The sequence below is a fragment of the Ovis aries genome, chromosome 22 (assembly GCF_016772045.2).
Source record: "Ovis aries strain OAR_USU_Benz2616 breed Rambouillet chromosome 22, ARS-UI_Ramb_v3.0, whole genome shotgun sequence".
Lineage (NCBI taxonomy): Eukaryota > Metazoa > Chordata > Mammalia > Artiodactyla > Bovidae > Ovis > Ovis aries.
This window is the reverse complement of record NC_056075.1, coordinates 22916303-22939016: the sequence shown is the minus strand read 5'-3', so window position 1 is coordinate 22939016 and position 22714 is coordinate 22916303. Positions and strand designations below refer to the sequence as shown.

The window sequence follows — 22714 nt, the reverse complement described above, 5'->3', positions numbered from 1 at the left end:
GATCTAACCCATTAGATGGTTTACTTTTTAAGCTTTCTAATCTCAAAGTTTTTTTTTTTTTTCTTTTTTTCTCCTTGTTGAAGGAAACAGGTTTTTTGTCCAGTAGAATTTCCCAGTCAGAATTTTGCTGTCTGCATCCTCATGGTATTATTCAGCATGCTGCTCTGTCCCTTGATGTTTCTTGTAAACACCAAAGGTTAGAGCTAGATTGTGATGTTAGCAGACAGTTTTTGTGACCTAATATTTCATTAGAAGGTCGCAAAAACTATTCCATCATTCTTTACAGCTTTTTTAGCTGGAAATTATTTCTAAAGTTATCTTGAGGTAATTTTTACGGGAAAGGCAGATCAAATGTGTGGCTCTTTTCCTTTATTTGCCAGTTTTCAGAATGATAAACGATCGTATCTTCTAAAAAGATGATCAAATGAGGTTCTTCTGGTTTGATTGCCTTTTCTTAAAAATTTATTTTACTGAAGTTGGTGGATTTACAATGTTCTGTTAATTTCTGCTGTACAGCAAGCTAATTTAGTTATACATATATGTATATATATTGAATATACTGATTATATTATATATATATACATAAATATATTGACACTGATATATTCAAGATCAGAGGTGTTGAATATAGCTTCTATGCTATACAGCAGGACCTTGTTTGTTTACCTTTTTAACTATTACTATGAACACAGATGTTTTAAAAGATTTTTTTTTGGCTGTGCTTGGTCTTCCGTTGCTGCGCAGGCTTTTCTCTAGTCGGATATGTTGTGAATTTCTTTTGCTACATTTTGCTTTGAATTTATAGGCCAACTTTAAGGAAGCCCCCATGATTCCCCACCCCCTGGTGTCCATATCCTGTATTCTCTCCCTTTGAGCATGGGCAAGACCTGCAACCTGTTGGTTTCCAAGAGAACATGAAAGTGAAGGGATTTTACACATTATTAAGATCTCTAATCATCTGATTTTTAAATTTTTTTCTTGTACTGAAATACACGTAAAATAAAATTTACCATCTGAACAATCTAAGTGAACAATTCAATACTATGTACATCCACCTTGTTGTGCAAACAATCTCCAAAACTCTTCTCCTGCAAAACTGAAACTTTGTACCCATTAAACAACAACTCCCAATTCTCCACTCTCTCCTGCTTCTGGCAATCACCATTTTACTTTTTGTCTCTGTAAAGCTGACTACTCCAGGTACCACATATAAATGGAACCATCCAACATTCGTCCTTTTGTGACAGGCTTAGTTCACTTAGAACAATGTCCTCAAGGCTCATTCATGTTGTAGAAAGCATCACAATTCCCTTCCTTTTTAAGGCTCTTTATTTTCTACTCTACGTATACACTACATTTTATCCGTCCATTCTTCTGTTGATGGGCACTGGGTTGCTTCTACTTTTTGGCTCCTGTGAATAATGCTGTTATGAACATGGGTGTATGACTAACTCATGGAGACTCTGCTTTTCAATTCTTTTGGGTATGTACCTGGAAGTGGAATTACTTAACCATATAGTAATTCTCTGTTTAATTTTTTGAGAAACCTCTGTACTATCTTCCCCAGTGGCTGTACCATTTTACATTCACACCAGCGGTGCATGAGGTTTCCAGTTTCTCCACATCCTCGTCAACACATTATTTTCTGGTGTTCTCTTTTTCCTTTTAGCAGTTGTCATCCTAATGGATATGAGGCCCAACCAAATGATTCTGACTTAATTATAGGGGAGATAATTCTTGGTGTACTTGAGTGAATTAGGTGAAAACTCTTAAAAAAAAAAAAAAGGATTGTTGAGATACAAACACACACACACACACCAGAGACTCTGCACTGCTGGCTTTGAAGAAGCAAGCTGCGTTGAATCCTACAGCCATAAGGAAAGGAATTCTGCCAACAACCTGAGAGAACTTGGAAGCAATCTCTCCCCAGTATAGCCTCCAAATAAGGATGTAGCCTGCAGCCATTTCCATATCAGCCTTGTGAGACTCTAACCCGAGGACCTGTCAAAGCTAGGTCTAGACCACTGACCCAAAGAAACTAATAATAAACATGTGTTAAGTCATTAACTTTGTGAAAATCAGTTTTATAGCACAGAAAACCAACACAGGAAAAATGTTCATTTTGGTTTTTGTTTTATAATTTTTTTCAGAAGATAGACACCTTTCATTTTTCAATACTAAGTAGTAATGTCATTTTCTCCACTACTGATATGCAGTAACAATCTTTAAACAAAGCAAACAAGACAATCTTCTCATCTAGAAATCTTCACTGTATTATTACACTTTCTTACTCAAATTTCCTCAATGCTTTTGTAGAATATAATGAGGACCAACAGCAAGGAGATCAAACCAGTCAATCCTGAAGGAAATCAGTCCTGAATATTCATTGGAAGAACTGATGTCGAAGCTGAGGCTCCAATACTTGGGCCACCTGATGCAAAGAAGTGACTCATTGGAAAAGACCCTGATACTAGGAAAGATTGAAGGCAGGAAGAAAAGACGACGACAGAGGATGAGATGGTTGGATGGCATCACCAACTCGATGGACACGAGTTTGAGCAAGCTCCAGGAGTTGGTGATGGACATGGAAGCCTGGCGTGCTGCAGTCCATGGGTTCGCAAAGAGTCGGACACGACTCAGTGACTCAGTTGAACTGAATGAAGATCAAATACATCTGGTTATAAACTACCAAATTTATACAATGTGAAATATAGATCAATCACATTCTATCTTATAAGGAGTATTTTGGTAATATTATAGGCTTTTTTGTTTGTTTGCTTTGTAATTAAATAAAATTTACATCACTCCAAAAACCTAAAAACAAAGTCTATTTAGAGAAATCTGGCTTCCTCTCCATTCTGTTCCTTTTCTCATAGATCATCATTTAAAAAATAATACGGTTTATCCTTCCACTTAAAACATATAAAGAAAAACATGTTTTCTTATATAAATAACTTACTATATATATTTTTCTCCACATTTCTTTTTTTTTTTTTTTTAAGATTGCAGAGCCTGTAGTTTTATTTTGGTCACAACATTACCATATATTTGATTCTATATCCCTGAATATTCAACAATTTTTTATGCTACGTGAAAAAGAAATTGCTTTGCTTTGACACATTTGCCTGCCATTCTGAGTAACAACTCTGAGGCCACTGCCCCAGCCTTCTGCATGAGGCAGTTCCACTGATTATCCTCAAGAGTGTTATCCTTATTACCACCAAATCTTTTATTGTACAGATAGAATGATAAGCATACATATTCTTAAACATAACTCCTTAATATATATTGAAATATCTGAAACGGCTGGATTTATACATTTTAAGAGACATCTTGCTAACACAGTGTATTCTACTTACATAACCAAGATCATAAATCTATAAACCATGCTGTATGAATTACAAGTACCTGTACTTTACCCTACAGTAAACTGACTGCCTTTGACTGTGTGGATCACAATAAACTGCGGAAAATTCTGAAAGAGATGGGAATACCAGATCACCTAACCTGTATCTTGAGAAACCTATATGCAGGTCAGGAAGCAACAGTTAGAACTGGACATGGAACAACACACTGGTTCCAAATAGGAAAAGGAGTATGTCAAGGCTGTATATTGTTACCCTGCTTATTTAACTTCTATGCAGAGTACATCATGAGAAACGCTGGGCTGGAAGAAGCACAAGCTGCAATCAAGATTGCCGGGAGAAATATCAATAACCTCAGATATGCAGATGACACCACCCTTATGGCAGAAAGTGAGGAGGAACTAAAAAGCTTCTTGATGAAAGTGAAAGAGGAGAGTGAAAAAGTTGGCTTAAAGCTCAACATTCAGAAAACAAAGATCATGGCATCTGGTCCCATCACTTCATGGCAGATAGATAGGGAAACAGGGGAAACAGTGGCTGATTTTATTTTTCTGGGCTCCAAAATCACTGCAGATGGTGACTGCAGCCATGAAATTAAAAGACGCTTACTCCTTGGAAGAAAAGTTATGACCAATCTAGATAGCATGTTGAAAAGCAGGGACATTACTTTGCCAACAAAGGTCCATCTAGTCAAGGCTATGGTTTTTCCAGTGGTCATGTATGGATGTGAGAGTTGGACTGTGCAGAAAGCTGACCACCAAAGAATTGATGCTTTTGAACTGCGGTGTTGGAAAAGACTCTTGAAAGTCCCTTGGAATGCAAGGAGATCCAACCAGTCCATTCTGAAGGAGATCAGCCCTGGGATTTCTTTGGAGGGAATGATGCTAAAGCTGAAGCTCCAGTACTTTGGCCACCTCATGCAAAGAGTTGACTCATTGGAAAAGACTCTGATGCTGGGAGGGATTGGGGGCAGGAGGAAAAGCGGACAACAGAGGATGAGATGGCTGTATGGCATCACCGACTCGATGGATGTGAGTCTGAGTGAACTCCGGGAGTTGATGATGGACAGGGAGGCCTGGTGTGCTGCGATTCATGGGGTCACAAAGAGTCAGACATGACTGAGCGACTGAATTGAACTGAACTGAAACTAACTGCTCTGGCAGTCCCAATTAACACATGCATTTCATCTGTAACTTGGCAGACCCTTAAGTCTCTGACCCCAGGCTTAGCCAGGGGCTTCCACTGGCCCAGGGGACAGCAACAAACAGAAGCAGAGGCATGACAAAGTGTGCACAAATTTCCTCGTCTTCCCATGGACCCGCCCACTACTGCTGTGAGAAGATGCCTGCACTCCTTATGACAAGTACGTAATGTTTCAAACATGTAAAAAAATTGCTTTAATTGGTAGCCATTTGTAAATATCTTTTCCTATTTTTGCATCTATGTCTCAGATTCTTATAAGTGAAACTGCTATAGCAAAGGTAAGCAGATAAGCATTTTGCTAGACAGTGATACGTTCTCTTTCACCAAGAGAGCACCATTTTGCATCCCACCATGAATCCCTGAAAGTGCCTGCTTCCTCACAATTTGGCAACAGGTTATGTGATCAAATGTGGATTTCTGCCAATCTGACAAGTGGGAAGTGGTACCTCAGGGTAGTTTAACTTTAACTTGCGTTTTTCTTATTATGAGGTGGACATCTTTCTTTTCATGTGTTTATGGGCCATTTGCTTGAAACATCAACTTTTAAGCCAGAGAGCTTTCTGGTGGGCCTCATCTCCAAAAACCCAAAAAGAGATAAATTAATAAAACACTGACTTCCCTTGGCTCTGTCACTGGCCACCACAGCGTAAGGTTCAAGCAACACTCAGCATTTGTCAGTTTTCCTCTACCAAATCATGGATTTACCCTCGTGTCCAAGGTAAAAACAGGGCATCAAGTGAGGAGTCTCCGTGTAATCATACTTTATTTTCTGATACATTTTCCTTTGTTGTGCAACCTTAAAGAAGTCACTTAACTTCTCTGTGTCCCTTTCCTTATGTATCAAAACATGATATGGTCTACCTTGCAGGGTAGTTTTTACAACCAAATAAAAGAATTAACATAAGTAAGAATTGTCTTGAGATGAAAGTATGGTACAATTTAAGGAACTGTTACACATTTGAACTGTTACACATCTGAGCCATCTTCCCTGGTGGCCCAGATGGTAAAGCATCTGCCTACAGTGTGGGAGACCCGGGTTCAATCCTTGGCTCGGGAAGATCTCCTGGAGAAGGAAATGGCAACCCACTCCAGTATTCTTGCCTGGAAAAACCCATGGATGGAGGAGCCTCATAGGCTACAGTCCATGGGGTCACAAAGGGTCAGACATGACTGAATGACTTCACTTTCACTTTTTACACATTTGAAAGATTCCACCACTGGAAAACATGGCCACTGTTGACAAGAAAAAGAATGAAGGTGGAAGGGCATAGTGGGAGGTGAGACCCTCAGAGTTCATCCACTGTAGCAGAGCAGACAACTTCCTAAGGGAGCCAAGATTCTAATTTTCACCTCAGGAAATGAAGCCTCCTCTTCCTTAGCTTACATCAAGAAACACAGCTACAGTACTTATGGGTGTTGTCAGAGATTGCCCAGCAGGGTCAGACATGGGACAAAAGCATGAAGAAGTGGGGAGGCAGGCTGTTTGCAGGAAGCCAGATCAGAACACAGCAGAACCATTTGGAAGCTGGATTAGAAGGAAACAAGCATGTCTTAAGTGGCCTTTGGGTTTAGTGGTTTGAGCCGCCAGATAACCAACCCCACACGCAGCACTTAAAGCCTCTCTACTTGAAGCCAGACTTGACTAGAACAACTTCAAAGATGGAAGGTCTACTGCCTCCTTAGAAAATGCTTCCACATCTCAAAGAATAGTCAATGGCTTTCTAATCCTCTCTGGATAACAAAAAGTCAAATCCCTCTTCCATATGGCAAGACCTCAGATATTTTTAAAACACCTGTGTGGGTCATAGTTCACCATTCTCCACATCTCATCCCAAAGTCTTCTCTTCTTCAAAGTAAAATGTTTCCAGTTTCCTCACTTTTAAAGCCATTTCTCATAAACCACAGTTTAGAGAACTTCTGTCAGTCTGAGAACCACTGCTCTCTGGATACACCGAGTTGTCAATGTCCCCTGAAGCGTGTGGTACCCAGGAAGTTCTACCGTGTTGGAGATGGAACATGAAACAGAAACTTAGTTCTGGGTACAGGTATAAAGACCAGACCTCCAGCTATTCATGTGTCTGCCCAAGCACTTCCAAAGTTCCCTACCCCTCAGACACAGGAAGGAGGTTGGGGATAACCAATTTTGTGTGATCTGGTTATCGGCAGAGGCTGCAAATTATAAGTGGTACTTAGACCAGACTCCTTGTCAGGACATTTCTTCCTGGTTGAAGCGGTGGAACAGGGACTAAGTCATGAAGGTAAGCTTGGAAGTGCATTTAGCTGGGCTTTCTGAGAGCCATGGAGTTGGCTTAGCTTACGTGCCCCAGTGACACAGAACTCTTTAACCTTAGAATCAAGGCAACCTTGAAGTTACCAAAAATGGAAAGACTCCTGTGACTCACTTTGTGGACTTTGGAAGCTACAAAGTGCTTCCTCAGTGCCTGGGCTGCCAACTGGCCATAACTACAGATGAGAGAACACAAGGTAGTGATGTTCTCACCCAGCCTTATGGAATCATCTTCATGGAGGATAGCAGTACACATGTACCAAACTACAAAATGTGCAGATCTGTGTCCCAGAAATTCCACTCTAGAAATTTCTTCTGGGTGTCAAGGACCCAAGATGTCTGCCTCCAGCCAGGGTTCACATGGATGAACACTCCACTGTGTCCACTACCAGCTTTTGTGACCCCAGGGAGAGCTACAGCCACCCCTTACCTCCCCAGGAGACCCTCCAAGACCAGCAGGAAATAATCAAGCTCATCAATATCAAGAATCAACATCCAAATGTGTCAACAGCATAAAGACCTTAAACTCTTCTACTACCGATGTTATCCTTTCCAGGGCACAAGTCCAAATTCCCCCAGGACAGGACTTGAAGGAACTCTGAATTCCCAACGAGCCCCTCTGGAGAACTTTGGTGTTTGGAAGAACCAGTTCCAAGTACTGGGCAGCACAGGCAAAACCAGCCTAGACATGAGTTCCAGCAAAAGCAGCCATTTTACCAACTCTGAAAGGGCCCCCTTATTTCATCTTCTCATCTCACTTGTTCAAAAAAAGTCTCTGCTGCTGACGAGGTTGGATCTGATACACTCCTCTGTCCTGCCTCTGCTGCTGCTGCTGCTAAGTCGCTACAGTTGTGTCCGACTCTGTGCGACCCTATAGATGGCAGCCCACCAGGCTCCACTGTCCCTGGGATTCTCCAGGCAAGAACACTGGAGTGGGCTGCCATTTCCTTCTCCAATGCATGAAAGTGAAAAGTGAAAGTGAAGCCGCAGTCATGTCTGACTCTTAGCGACCCCATGGACTACAGCCCACCAGGCTCCTCCGTTCATGGGATTTTCCAGGCGAGAGTACTGGAGAGGGGTGCCATTGCCTTCTCAGCTGTTTTGCCTCTAGAAGCATGTATAAGGAAAGATCCACAGAGAAGGAGGTGAGGTCAGAGTCACCACAGAAGTTAAAAATGCAAGATTTAAAAAACCCAGAGAACACTTAAGTGAGTTCCATATGATTGAATGATTTCCTCGTAGCCTAAAGATTAGGTGGGTCTTTTCCATGGCAAACACCAGAGGAATATGTACATTAGCCAGAAAAAAAAAACAAAAAAACACTTACCTATGCCAAAAAAAGAAATTTATTCTGAAACAATTGAACACAGTCGCCAAGATATACATAAAAATGTTCCTTAGAGTATTGTCTAAAGTGGGGGAAAGCCGGAAACTGAAAGTTCATAGATAAGTCTGTTTATACTGGCAGGGTCTGTTATCTTACTATTTGTAACGCTGCAATATAAGAAACATATATTTTGGTTTTCTCCCTGGCTCTTATTTTGAGCTCTTAAAATCTTTGTCATTTCTTAAGTGATAAAGGTGCTGCTGCTGCTGCTGCTGCTAAGTCACTTCAGTCATGTCCAACTCTGTGCAACCCCACAGACGGCAGCCCGCCAGGCTCCCTCGTCCCTGAAGCATGCTAATATGGTGACTCTTGCTGAGCTCCAGGATGGCTGCAGGTTGGGGGCTGGTCTCTAAAAGGACCGAGCCACGGTTAAAAGCTTGGAATGTTCAACCTCGTCCCCACCCCCTTTCCTCCAGGGAGGGGAGAGGCTCTGGAGACTGAGTTAATAAATGGTCTTGTCTATGTGATAAAGCCTTGATAAAGATCCCTAAAGAATGAGATTCAGAGACCTTCTGGGTGGGTGACCATGTGCTGGGAGCATGGCACACCAGAAGAAGGTAGGGAAGCTCTGCACCCTTTCCCACAAGCCATGACCCCTGCATCTCTCCCACCTGCTTGTTGCTGAGTAGTATCCTTTTTCCTTTCTTTTTATTGAGATATAACTGACATATAACATTATATTCGGTTCAGGTATAAAACATAATGGTTCAATATGCGTATATATTACAAAAGGATCACCATAAATCTAGTTAACATTCCTCACCAAACATAGTAATTAGTCTTCTTGTGATGAGAACTTTTAAGATATTCTCTCAGCAATTTTCAAATATACACTACAGTATTATTAACTATGTTAACCATGTTGTATATTATATCCCCATGACATTTATTTTATAGTTGGAAGCTTGTACCTTTTGACTGCCTACATCCCTTTCCCCCACTCTCCACTCCCCTGCTTCTGGCAACTATCAATCTATTCTCTATGAGTGTTTTTGGGGAGGAGATGGGGTCAGTTCCACATATAAGTGAGATATATGAGTAGTGGCTTTTTCTCTGATTTATTTCACTTACCCTAGTATCTTCAAGGTTCACCCATGTTGCACTATTCTGCAAGTAGTAAAATGCCTTCATTTTTTATGGGTGAATAATAATATTCCACTGTGTGTATGTGTGTATATATATACATATGCCACACCTTCTTCATCCATTCATCTAGTGATGGACCCCCAGGTTGCTTCCATGTCTTGGCTATTATAAATAATGCTGCAACTAAGTTGTATCCTGTAACAATGAACCAGTAATCTGAATTCTGTGAGCTGTTCTAGCAAGTTATCAAACCCTAAGAGGGAGTCATGAGAACCCCAGTTTATAGATGGTTGGTCAGAAGGACAGTTGACAAGCTGGGGCTGATGTCTGAAGTGGGAGCAATCTTCTGGGACTAAACCCTTACTTGTAGGACTTGATGCTAACTCCAGGTAAACAGTGTCAGAGCTGGGAGCACACCTCTATTTACCAGGGGGATGCTCCCAAAGTCATTAAACATTGAATAAAATCAATCAGATCTTAAAAAAAAATTTTTAAATGTCAGAACTGAACAGAATTGCAAGACACCTAATTGATGTTTGCACAAAATTGGAGAATTACTTGGTGTGAAAAAACCCACGCATCTAGTCACATAAAGTTATTTTTGTTTGGCGGAATAAAAGTGCATTAGCCAAGATGGATCACAATGTACATGTGATCTAAGTGGCCCAGCACACAGAGGCATAGGACAAAGGCTTCTCGAGCTCAGGTCACCAGGCTGGCCAGCCCAGGTGGGGACCCAGACATGCCCAGTTGGCCCAGGAAGTCAATAAGTGTCCTATTCTTCCTAAATTTTCAAATCCAAAGAGGGACTGTTAGAGCTGGGCCCAGGGCTCAGGAAAGCACAGACAGGGCTGCAGCCTGTCCCAGAGACACACACTCCATGCCAGTGCAGTGCCCAAGGCTTCAGCTTCCACTAGGCGAACCCAGACAAGGCCGTGGATGGCTACCCAGCGGCTACTTTGGAGGCCCTGTGACAGTATGGTACAACCACCCAGTATGGCCTGGGCCTGCTGCAGCCGCTCTTGAAAAGTATTTCAGCTCCTTTCTCTTTTCATCCTCTGGTTCTAGTTTCAACTGTCATATTCCTGGAGAAGGGCTCTGTGAGGGGTCAAAAATGCTGCTGGAACCTCATCAGAGCTCCATGGGGAAGAGCAGGCTAGTTGCCTGGCCTCTGAGTCCTGAAGAGAAACCAAACAACAAGCTTGTCACCATGTCTGCTCTGAAAAGCAGGAAGACAGGCCTGGCTGTGGAGACCTAATGCTAGAGGGGCCAGAGCAGAACTGAGTCTGGCTTACGAGTCACTTTTTCCCACTGAAAGAGCTATGAAGAGACTGGACAAGAAAGCAGAACCGCTTGCACCGGCCCATCCTTGCATGGCATTCAAAGCTGTTCCAGTAACCACAGCAGGGGGCACACCGAGTGGGTGACTGGTCCTGTAGCACTGGCCTGGGACTGCTTCTTGGGGCTCACCATCCTGTCCCCTGGGAAGTTCTTTGAAAAACTTAGTCACAGGTGTCCTTTTGGCTTTTCTATTCTGATAATAAAATCCATGCTCTGTGCAGAAAATTCTATCACAGTGGAAGGTACCAAAAGGAAAATGTCAATAACTCATAACCATATCACTTTGGGATGGCCTCTGTGAGTATCTTCATGCATCTCTTCCAGGCATTTCTGTAGATGTGTATATATTCACAAGATTAGGACCCAACTCTGTAGAGTTGTAAGGTGCACCATTTTTGTTCTTTTAAGCTTATTACCTTTTTTGCCCCCTCCAATATGCCTTTTTTTTTTTTTTTGCAATATGCTTCTTAAATGACCACATAAATAATATCAGTTGCTTCCATGTGCTGTACTAGGGACACTGACTAAATTATAAAGTGAAAGTTGCTCAGGGGTCTGCTTCTTTGTGACCCCATGGACTATACAGTCCATGAAAATGTCCAGGCCAGAATACCAGAGAGGCTAGCCTTTCCCTTCTCCAAGGGATCTTCCCAACCCAGGGATCGAACCCAGGTGTCCCACATTGCAGATGGATTCTTTACCAGCTGAGCCACTGGGGAAGCCCAAGAATACTGGAGCAGGTAGCCTATCCCTTCTCCAGCAGATATTCCCAATGCAGGAATCGAACCTGGGTCTCCTGTGTTGCAGGCGGATTCCTTACCAACTGAGCTACCAGGGAAGCCCATATTATAGATATCCTGATTAACTCATTTCACAGATTAAGTAACCAAGTCTCGGCAATGTTCAGTTTTGACCCCAGGTGTCACAGGTCCCACATCGCCAAACCAGCAGCCTGCCTCTTGCGCTCCTGCCCCTACCCGTGCTCTCCTCCAGTCCTTTCACTGAACACTCAGTGATGAGCCATTTCAAGTTAGCAAAGGGCTCTGTCTACTGTCGAGGTGTTGGGTCTACTCCGAATGTACCAGCTGCTCTGTTCTACTTGCGAGAGGCCTTCACTGCTCCCTTCAGGGAGCACTCCTGAAATGCAGGTGAAGGCAATGGCACCCCACTCCAGTACTCTTGCCTGAAGAATCCCATGGATGGAGGAGCCTGGTGGGCTGCAGTCTATGGGGTCGCTAACAGTCGGACACGACTGAGCGACTTCACTTTCACTTTTCACTTTCATGCATTAGAAAAGGAAATGGCAACCCATCCAGTGTTCTTGCCTGGAGAATCCCAGGGACGGGGGAACCTGGTGGGCTGCCGTCTATGGGGTCACACAGAGTCTGGGGTCGCACAGAGTCGGACACGACTAAAGTGACTTAGCAGCAGAGACAAAGGAGCCACATTCTGCTGGAAGAGCCAACCATTTAAGACTCCATGGGGGGCCACAGGAGAAAGCACTAATCTCAGGGTGAATAGCCTAGCTTAATGCTTGTATCAAAGAATTCCTTTCTGAAAAGAAGCTCATTACACGCAGTTCTCTGAGTAAGATTCAACCCACAGAAGAGAAAGGAGTTTGCGTCAAATTCCTCCTTCCCCAACAAACCTCTTGGTACTGTGATCCCTCTGTGTTGGGCAGAGGCACAGGCCCCAGCTAAGGCGAGGTGTTTCCCAGAACCTCTGAATCTATCACAGAGATGTAAGGATGGCCACCACTCCACTTGGGTGGTTATTCAGCAGTGGAAAACACTCTCAGACAGAGGTTGGCAGACTTTTTCAGTGAAAGGCCAGATATCAAATATTTTAGGCTTTGAGGGCCATACAGTCCCTGTCGGAACTACTCAGTTCTGCTGCAGCACAAAAGAAGCCGTAGATAATACATAATAGGCATGTCTGTGTTCCAGTTACATTTTATGTACAAAGTCAGATATCCGTCAGGATTCGACGTAAAGGCCATGTGTTGCCAACTTTTGTTTCTAGGATTTAAGTCTTCCCTAAAACACATAAATTTAAATACTTAATAAATTACAATTTACATGCAAACCACTTAAATTTTAGGCCATAAGATCATTTCTGAGGAGTTGACTGTTTTGTTTCAGTGAAGTAGAAACACAATCTTTCAATCACCAATCTTAAGATCTTGGAAAAGTGCAGAGAAACCAGGAATTGTTTTGCCTTATAGTTGGTCAGTATTACTAACAGATGAAAGGGAAAATATTTTACAGATCCATAGCAACCAGAAAAGAGGATAAATCAGGCTGAGGGAAAGAAAACGTCAGGAAAATAAAAAAGAGTATGAGGAAGAAAAATGATATTAATATAACCAGGCAGCTCCATTTGGCTTCAGTTAACTTACTAGGGCAATGGAACCAGGAAACGAGAGAACTCGACAGCTCTCATTGGTAATGATGGAGCATCTCCTTTCAGAAAACTTTACTTGAGGCAAAGATATTAAGATTGAATACACTTGGGATATTTAGAGAGAAGCCAGCCAGGTAAGCGGCGGATGAGAAACTGAACTGCAGCCTAGCAACATCTCACACCTGGGGACGTGCTCTAAGCGCCTCACTCAATCTTCCTGACTTCTTTCACTCACCTGCAGAGCAGGGATGAGGAAGCAAGGCCCGGTCCACTTCTTGAATCTGGAAAGAAAGCCCTGTGGTGTGTTGCCGGGCACAGGATGCCAAGGCTGCTGACAACCCCTCAGAGAGAAGAGAGGTTCCCCTCCCAAGGCTGGAGAGCCTTGGCAGAGGCTGGCTGGAGGCAGGATTGGACTGCAGGAAGGTCCCAAGGGTTAGAATGGCTGCGCTGTGAAGCAGCCATGACTCTGATGCTGTGCTCCAAGGACTGCAGTGGCCCCAGCACCTCCTAGGGAAAAGCCATTCTAATAATGCAGGCAGGACACCTCAGAACACCTCAAACGCATCTTAATTCCTTTTTTTAAAAGTGTTTTCACTCCCCAAACCGGTCATTTCCCCTTCTTCCTTGAAATGCTTTTGTAGCTCTCTCTCCACTGCCCTTAGAATCAAAACCAGGCTCTTGACCGTGACTTTGAGTCCGAGAGCAAGCACAAAACCCAGCACTTTTCCACGCCTACCAAGCCTCCAGCTTTTCCTGAGCCCCTTCCTCCCCCTCCCTTCAGTTCCTCATATTCCTCAACCTCTTTCTCTCCTCCAGGGCCTACACATGCGGGTCCCTCTGCCAAAAAACTTCTCATTCTTTGCCTTTAGTCCTGTCCTTGCCTGACTCCACAGCCTGAAGGGAGTCCGCCACCTTATTCTCCTGGGGCACCCTGAGCTTTCCTGTTCTGCTGTCTTACAGAATCCAGTATTTACTGGCCTGTGTTTTCGGTCTCTCTCTCCACTGCCTGAGGGAAGGGATCCTATCTGTCTGTTCCACGCGGCTTACCCAGCATCTGACAGCATCCTTGGCATGCAGCAGGTACTTCAATAAAAAACACAACCAAAGAAAAAGTGCTCCTTTCTCCCAAGGACTCTAGTCATTTAAAATGGATCCTTGGGAGGCCAGAGTATGCAAACCAGTACAGGTAAGGGTGGCCCTGGAGACTAGCTCCTGCCACTCACAAGCTGCAGGAAATTCTCCAAGGCCCACCTCCTTGAGCCCATTTCCTTAGTGAAAAGTGGCAATATCAGCATCTTCCTCATCAAGCCACCTACTGCAGAGGTTAAATAAGAGAATGCAAGTGCCTAGGATAGCTTGGTGCTCAATAGTTACTGTTTTTATTTACTTACTTTTAACTATTGGCAGCGGGGTGGGGTGGGGGGGGGAAGACCCCAACAGGAAAAGACTTTAACTGCATGAGTATTTTTAACTTTAGGAAAGGTAGGAGGAGGCAAAACTTGAGAAAATTCCATAATTCACTGGGATTCTTTAATAAAACTTGACCCACTGTCAATACCTGGAAAAGTCTCTGACTTCAGGCAGCAGGCCGTGTCCCTCACCACTTCCAGCTTCAGAGACAGGAAGCATGATGGATGGGTTCCCAGGCTAAATCTAAACTGTGTAAGAACCACATAAGAGCTTGCACGTTTCCTAACCCCAAATGCATGCCGTTTAACATGTATTAACAAGCCTCCTCAGGCCAAGTAACCTAAGGAAGGGGACCATTCTCAAGTACTCAGAAGAGTACTTTGTTGCTATGAAAGTAATTTTATATAACAATCATTCTGTTGTTTGTTGAAAACAATTATAACATTTATGGATGATCACAAGAGTATTCTTAAATAATATAATCATTCATCTGCAATGGCTGTTACCATATAAAACGTTCATTTCCCTTAACCTAGCAATCCAACTTCTAGGAATTTATCCCACAGAAATACTTAGGCAAGAGTACAAAGACACACACAGACAAGGATGCACACTCCAAGTTTGTGGCAGGGAAAAACTAGAAATCACCCAAATGCTCAACACTAGGGAAGTGGTTAAAGTACAGTGTATCTAGATAATTTTAAAAAGAATACAGTTAGAAAAAATATACTGACATGGAAAGATATCCAAAAGATATTAAGTTAAAAAAAAAGCAAGTTGAAAAACAGTATGAAAAACATGGTCTATTTTTATAACATAAAGACAATTCTTTCTAGATGTATGCATTGAAAAGAAAATCAGAAGTGATATATGTATTAATATAATTACGGCTGATGTGCATTGTTGTATGACAGAAACCAACACAACATTGTAAAGCAATTTTCCTCCAATTCAAAAAAATTTTTAAAAAAGAAAATTAAAAAATAGAACACCAATGTTTTCTCAGTGGGGGAATGAATTATGAAGGACTTCACTCTGTCACATATTTCTATGTTTCAGGTTTATAATGAGCAAGTATTTCTATAATAAATGGGAAAAGGAAAAAAAATGTAAAAAAAAAAAATCTCTTGTTGGCATTAGTCTGTCCATACCACAGACCTCAGGATGCTCAGTGGATGCCACCCACCCCCACCCCCATCTCCCTGCTTGGGCCTGAATCACAAAGTGAGCCGACTTAGCCCATGTCATGAGGTTGCCATTAAACAGCAGCAAGCAAAGGCACTTGAATTTCCAGTGTCAGTTACAAGGTTGGAGGGCCATGTTTCTCCTAAAACTCAAGTGAAATTGCCTTGGAATTTGTGGTTAAGGTCTACCAATGGCAGAACTGAGAGCAGACAGCCTCTCCGGCAGAATTCTAAAGCGCAGCTCAGAAATCAAGCCCCGCTGAGTTGGGGAATGGTTTCTTTTTAATGAAACCCAGAGGGTGAGGGGGGGGGGGCGGAGGCAGGGGAGCAATCACTGGCAATCTGAGAAGAAAGAATGAGCTGATCACAAAAATAAAAGGGAATGGGGAAGTAAGAGAAACTGGCTGTAAAGTAAGAGGGAAAGAAGTTGAAGTCTACTGGTGAAGTTACTGCAGAACTTTCTGGTTCATGATGGTGACTGGATTTTGTTCTAAATCTCTGTAGCAGGTGAAACAACAGCAGCCACCCTTTCACATTCTCTTTCCACATGACAGTTTTATACTGGCCTGGCATCCTGATCAATATACAAGGATCCTCTGACCCCAGGTACCACTTGGGTACGGGGACAGAAAACTCTTTTGCCCACCTGCTGGCCACTCATCTTCTTACTAAGAGAACTCCAATTTTCCTCCTCTGCCTTTCCTGGGCCATGACTTTCAGGGAACCAGGGTCCATCCCCTGGCCCAGCCCTAGAAGGTAGATATTGATCAATAAGTCAACAGGGTTGTCTCACTTTCCTGACAACTCTAGCCAATGAGGGGCTTGCCTGATAGCTTAGTTGGTAAAGAATCCGCCTGCAATGCAGGAGACCAAGGTTCAATTCCTGGGTCAGGAAGATCTGCTGGAGAAGGGATAGGCTACCCACTCCACTATTCTTGGGCTTCCCTTGTGGCTCAGCTGGTAAAGAATCCACCTGCAATGCAGGAGACCTGGGTTTGATCTCTAGGTTGGGAAGATCCCCTGGAGAAGGGAAAGGCTACCCCCTCCAGTATTGTGGCCTAGAGAACTCCATGGACTGTATAGTTCATGGGGTCGCAAAGAGTCGGACATGACTGAGCGACTTTCACTCACTCTAGCCAATGAGATGCAATGAGGGCAGTTCTGTGAAGGTTTTGATTGGTCTTAAAAAGAGACACAGGACACAAGTGTCTTTTTTGCTGCTTGTAGCCTCTGTCAAATGTAATTCCAGGATGGTAGGGATTCAAGCAGCTCTCTCTAGAACATCAGGGAACCCCAGTTTAAAAAGACAATCCAAAGCACTGAAGAAGACAGAGCAGGAAGTTAGAAAGAACTCAGGTCCTTAACAGCATTGCTGAACAGATGATAACCAACCCTGGAACTCCCCACCTCCAGGTGACTTACTATGTAAGATAAGAGCACTATTGTTAGGCCATTTTAGTCATGGTGTGTTCTGTTACTTGTAGTCAAAACCATCCCAACAGATACAAGAACAAAAGGTGCCCGCTCCACCTGCATCCTCTAATGACCTAACTTCCATTAACTGCACACCAGGTCTGAGGTCCTAGATGTCCCTAAAGTGCTGTGAGAGCACCCAACTTTGCCAGCCAAGGGCTAGACCTGCATGTTTTCTCCAGTGCTTTCTGCCCTGTACTCCAGAGGACTTCTCTCCCACTCCATATAGTTGGAAGTGAGGAGCGAGGAAGACTTTAAACATAAATCCTGATGCCCCCATCTGGACCACCCTCAACTGGGGGAACTCATTTACCTAGACAGAACTAATCTGAGTCCTTCCCCAGGACTGATGGAGAGATGTTGGAAGAAAAAAGTCTTCTGCCTGCTGGGTACAAACTGGGAGAACTGGATACTCTGGCTGATGGTGCTCATCTTTCCTGGCCCGTGGGCAGAGTCAGGCTACAGCACAAAACCAACACACAAGTAGGAGCCCTGAGGACACTTTTTGAACTTCTAGGTAAACCCATGCCTGAAGCCCTGGCGTCCCAGTAACCTGAGCCAATGAAGTCTGTTCTTATTTCAGGTAGTTTGTGTTGGGCTTCTGTTATCTGTTTATGACTAGAACCATCCAGACTAAAATAAACACTGACCCGCCCCACCCCCACACCTTGACTTCTTCACCTTCTCTGGCTACTCTTCTTTCCCAGGCTGCTCACATTTCTACTTCCTTTTCTCTACAGCTCAGCTTCCCATCTCTGAGCAAACCAACCAGAAGATGACTGCCCTCTAGAAGACCGGGGCTAAGTTATGGAACCCATCTAAGTCATTCTTCAGAGCAAGCTTCAGAGACCGCCCCACGCAGCCCCATGGCAGGGTGAGGGCACCACCACTCCCCATCACACCCCCTAGAGTCTTGTCTCTTTCCTTTGCCCTCCCCACTGCCCTAATGCTGTTTCTAAATCTGGATGGCAATGCTGTGGATGCCGTTCAGACCTGGAAAAGCAGGTCTAAGCACTCCACTTACTGGATACTGCTCAACATGTTCTCACATGCAAATGGGCAGGGTACTTCATGTAAGTCACTGAGTTTAAGGTGGACAGCCAAGTGAGGCAAGACCATCACACAGAACTATGCTGCTAGGTACACATGTGGGTCTATCTATGTGCACATCAGACATAAAATACATGTTCTGTGTAACAGCATATGTGTGATCCTTGTACAGTGGAACCAGTCAGGGCAGAGCAATGCCTGCACGTCACAAGGGAGGTTCTCCGCAGCATCAGGAAAGTGTGCCCTGTTCCGAGAAAACTATAAAAAGATTTTTCACCTTATAAAGAAGGATTTACTTACAAGGTTCTACTAAAGTACATGGGCTCTAGAGCATTTAGAATAGGATTTGATTTGCTTAAGACTTTACAGACACTGCCAACTACATAAATCAAGGAGCCACAGTTGAACTGAATTTGCCTTTTCGTTTTACAATGTGATACATATAAAATGAGGTGATTTTACTTGTATCACTATTATTGATTTTCGGTGTGGGAGAAGGATAACGGCACCAAAAATGTTATCATATTAGCTAAGGCAGGCATCTGATGCAGAAACAGGCAATGTGACAACCAGGGGTTTTCTGTAAAATGGGGTCTTTATTAACACTCCAAAAAAAGAAAAGATCAAGGTACCCACCTTCTTTATTCATATAAAGTTTTTGAAGACTGAATAATAATAATTGGAGGTTATATATATATATATATATATACACACACACACACACACACAGAAGCACTATTCTAAGTGCTTTGAGGGTATTAACTCATTTCATCATCTCAATAACTTCATGCATAGTTACTATTATTATTTCTGCTTTATAGATGAGCAAATGGGTTATGTTGCACAAGGTCAGGAGGCAATAACCGGCAGAGCTGAAATAAAATGCAGGCAGTCTGGGCCCAGGGCCCATGCTTGTACCATCATTCTATGCTGTCCCCCTTGATCTAGTAGTAATGTGCCAGATGGCGAAATGTGCCAATGGCAAAGCATGCCAGGGAAAGACGCAGAAATGGGGGCTACCTCGTTTATAGCTACCTACCTAACTTACCAACAAGCTCAGGCACGTGGAGCTGAGAGCCTGTACTATGCAGTAAAACAGGAAGGATGGAAAGGAGGGAGATAGGGAGGGAGGGAAGGGAAGAAAGGAAGAAAGAAGGAAGGAAAAAGGAAGAGAAAAGATGACTGAGAGGAGGCACAAGGGAAGTTTCTTGGTTTGGGTGCTGGTTACGTGGGGTATGAACTCTCAGCAAGCTGCACTTTTCATATACATATTTTCATGAATAAAAAGTTAAAAGATGAAAGTATGTGTTTAAGAGGACTTGGATAACATTACAAATGGCTTTGGCCCTCCTCTATTTTCCAAATGTTCTAGAATGCCTAAGCAAGGCGTGCTGGAGTTTAGAGACTACACGTACAAGTACAATCTTCTATGTGGACGACTCTCAAATCTCAGTGTCCAACCTGAGACATGTGCAGCCCAAACGTCAACTAAGTGATCATGGTTAAGAGAGTGGCAGTAAGAACTACAACATCTGGGTTCAAAGTTTCCCTCGGACTTACCAGGTGTGTGGTTTTCAACAATCTACTTCCCCTCTCCGTATTGTCTTGCTTTCTGCAGCTGAAAAGCTGGTATCACACAGTGCCTAACTCACAGGGCTTCACTGCACATTGACTGAGCACTTACAATAGTGCCTGGCACACAGAACACACTACTGAATCTTAGCTCTGTCCTTACTATTTCAGCTCCTGGCCATGGTCTTCTCTCTTACATCAGCTGCCATATACTTTTCTTCATCACTTCCCCATTATTTAGATAATTACTACTTCCTGCCACGTTTCAAGAAAAATCTAAGATAGATTTGTTTTAGCTATTATTCAAGAATACCATGATATTACGAAAATCTGGAAATCAGAAAATCAGGTATTACACTTCGGAGAGTGAAGTTATCCTGTCACTGCTGTGAAATGCCTGAAGTGACCTGCAGACACCAACCACAGCTGTTACACTGCAGACACCACGAAAGGGCCTGTCAGGTCAGACAATGCTGTGGAGCGACACCAGTCAAGGTACACTCAAGAAACAGCCACAACATTTCATTTTCAAAGTTTTCAATCCCATAGGAAAGTTAGAAGGAGAGTACAATATATCCTTCACCTCCATACATTCTTCACCGAGATTCACCGGTTATTAACATTTTGCCACATCTGCTTTTTCTTCTGTCTCTCCTCCAGCCCACTTTGTTTTGCCAAATCATTCAAAAGTTAAGCTGCAGACATTATGTTATTTTGTTCATAAATACTCCAGCTCCTATCTCCTAGGAACAGGGACACTATCATAATATAATACCAGAACATAATACCATATCACACCCAAGGAATTTCACAGTTGCACAGTACTATTATCTAATATACAGTCTATATTTTTTCTAATTGCTCTAAAAATAACCTTTTTTTCAATCCAGGGTTCAGTCAAGGACTGTAAGTACATTTAAACGGTCATGTTTTTGTTGATCTAGGCAAGTCCCAGCCCTTCTACCTTTCAGAGCATTGACATTTTTGAAGGGTCCAGGCAGTTGTCTTATAAAATATCTTACAATCTGGTCTTGCCTGACTATACACTCAGGATTCAATTCAGATGAAACATTTTTTGGAAAAGTGCTACATGTGTGATGTTTCATACTTCACAGTGTATCATGTAAGGAGGCGCATGGTAGTCATTTGTTCCATTTTGCATCGCTACATTTGATCATTTGGTTAAGGTGATGGCCACTCAAACCATTGTAAAGGCATACTTTTCCCTTTGTAGCAAATAAGTAACCTGTGGAGGGATTCTTTGAGTTCCTGTGAACATCTTGTACCCCAACAATCTTTTTTAGTCCAATGGTTTTGACATCTGTTGACAAATGAGCTTGAATCAATGACTATATTAGTGTTGCAAAACAGTCACTGTGATGGTTACTCTGTAGTTGGAATGAACCTTTGCAAATCAAATCCTATTTTCTCCCTCACTTGCATTATTATTTCAGAACTATAACATCAGAACTATTTCAGAAGTTCATCTGCTTGACTCCACCTGACAGTGATTCATAACACCTGTTTTACATTTCTCTGACCTTGATCCACCTGAGCAGGTACATTAAGTGCAAACAAACATATAAATGCACTGGCTTAAGCAGTGGGCAGGAAGCTACCTGTCTATACAAGCAAGAGATTGCCTAGTCTTTAGAGCCCTCCTTCCCATAATGGATCGAATTCCATGTCAGGAAATGTCTATTTTCTAGGAGCTGAAATATCTGTTGGGAGAGACTGAAGAATGTCTATTTTCTCAAAGACAGTTCTATATCAGCATCAGTTTCAGGCATCCCAAGAAGGGAGAGAAGGGGACACAATGGGTTCAGGCAGTAGACTCCTGGCACAATGTTAAAAGACGCTAGGACAGGACCAAATAACATGGGTCCACTTCCAACAGCCTGGTTCCCCTGCCCCAGTGAATGATATTCCTTCCTGTCAACAGTCCTTTAGAGTCCAAATGACATCCCAGACTACTGTATTAGAATCGCCAGGAAGCTGGTTAAGAAACAGATGCTCCAGTCCCACCTCTGACCAACTGAATCAGAGCCCTGCAGGGCATTTGGGACTCAAGTATGTTGAGATCCCAGAGAATCTCATGAGTAGCCAGGTTTGAGAACTCTTACTTAGAGAAGACCCACTATAGCCTCCAAAGGGGCACTATCCCATAGGCCACACAATGGTAGACGGTAATTAAGGATCAGTCCCATTACATGATGGCCATCCAGCCAACAACTGACAGTCAGGGGTCTGGAACGAGGGAAGAGGCCTTCAACATAGACGGTCAACTGCACCCTCAATTTAGAGCCTACTCAAGGCTAGGGGGAAAAAAAAGCGACTATACTTAGAGAAGCTGCCAAGTCTATGGTTTTCCAAATTTAGCTTCTAGCAGAACATTTGGGAACATCACCCCCCTAAGATTCTGAGTCAGAGATCTCCTCTGGGGCCCAGGGATGTGTGCTTGAAACAAGCTCTTCAGATGATTCTGATGCATGGGTGCAAGGACCATACTTTGAGACATCCTGGCTTGGATGTTGGTCTGCTCTGCTGGTCAAAGAGCAGGAGTTGGATAAAACTGTGCTGGCTTTCACTTCAAGGCTACTTACCAAACCAAAGAAGCAAAATGTGAAGTCATATGGGAAAGGTTTCTGAGCAATTAATTAACCACTCAGAAACATTCAGATGATATGAAACCATCCATAAAAAATACTGACTTCCACTCCAACATATCATCCCACTGGAGGACTATTGGCAAGCTAAGTCAAGAGCATGTGACCAAGGCTCCCAGCACAAAGCCCCCTCTTCAGGTTCCATATTAGCAGAGGAGCTCCAGAGGGGCACCAGGGGCATTGGACCATCCCCTGGAGGGCACTTGAATCATCTGAATCAAACAATATATCTGACTGTCAAGGTCCTACCTGATTCCAGCTTCTCATTCCTATTGTGAGGGAGCAAG

General features: G+C 43.1%; 1 protein-coding gene across 4 annotated transcripts in view; it reads right to left on the bottom strand.

Moving 5' to 3' along the window:
• The window catches only part of SUFU (SUFU negative regulator of hedgehog signaling), a 110021-nt gene that overhangs the window by 51346 nt on the left and 35961 nt on the right, over nt 1-22714 (bottom strand). The window lies entirely within an intron of this gene.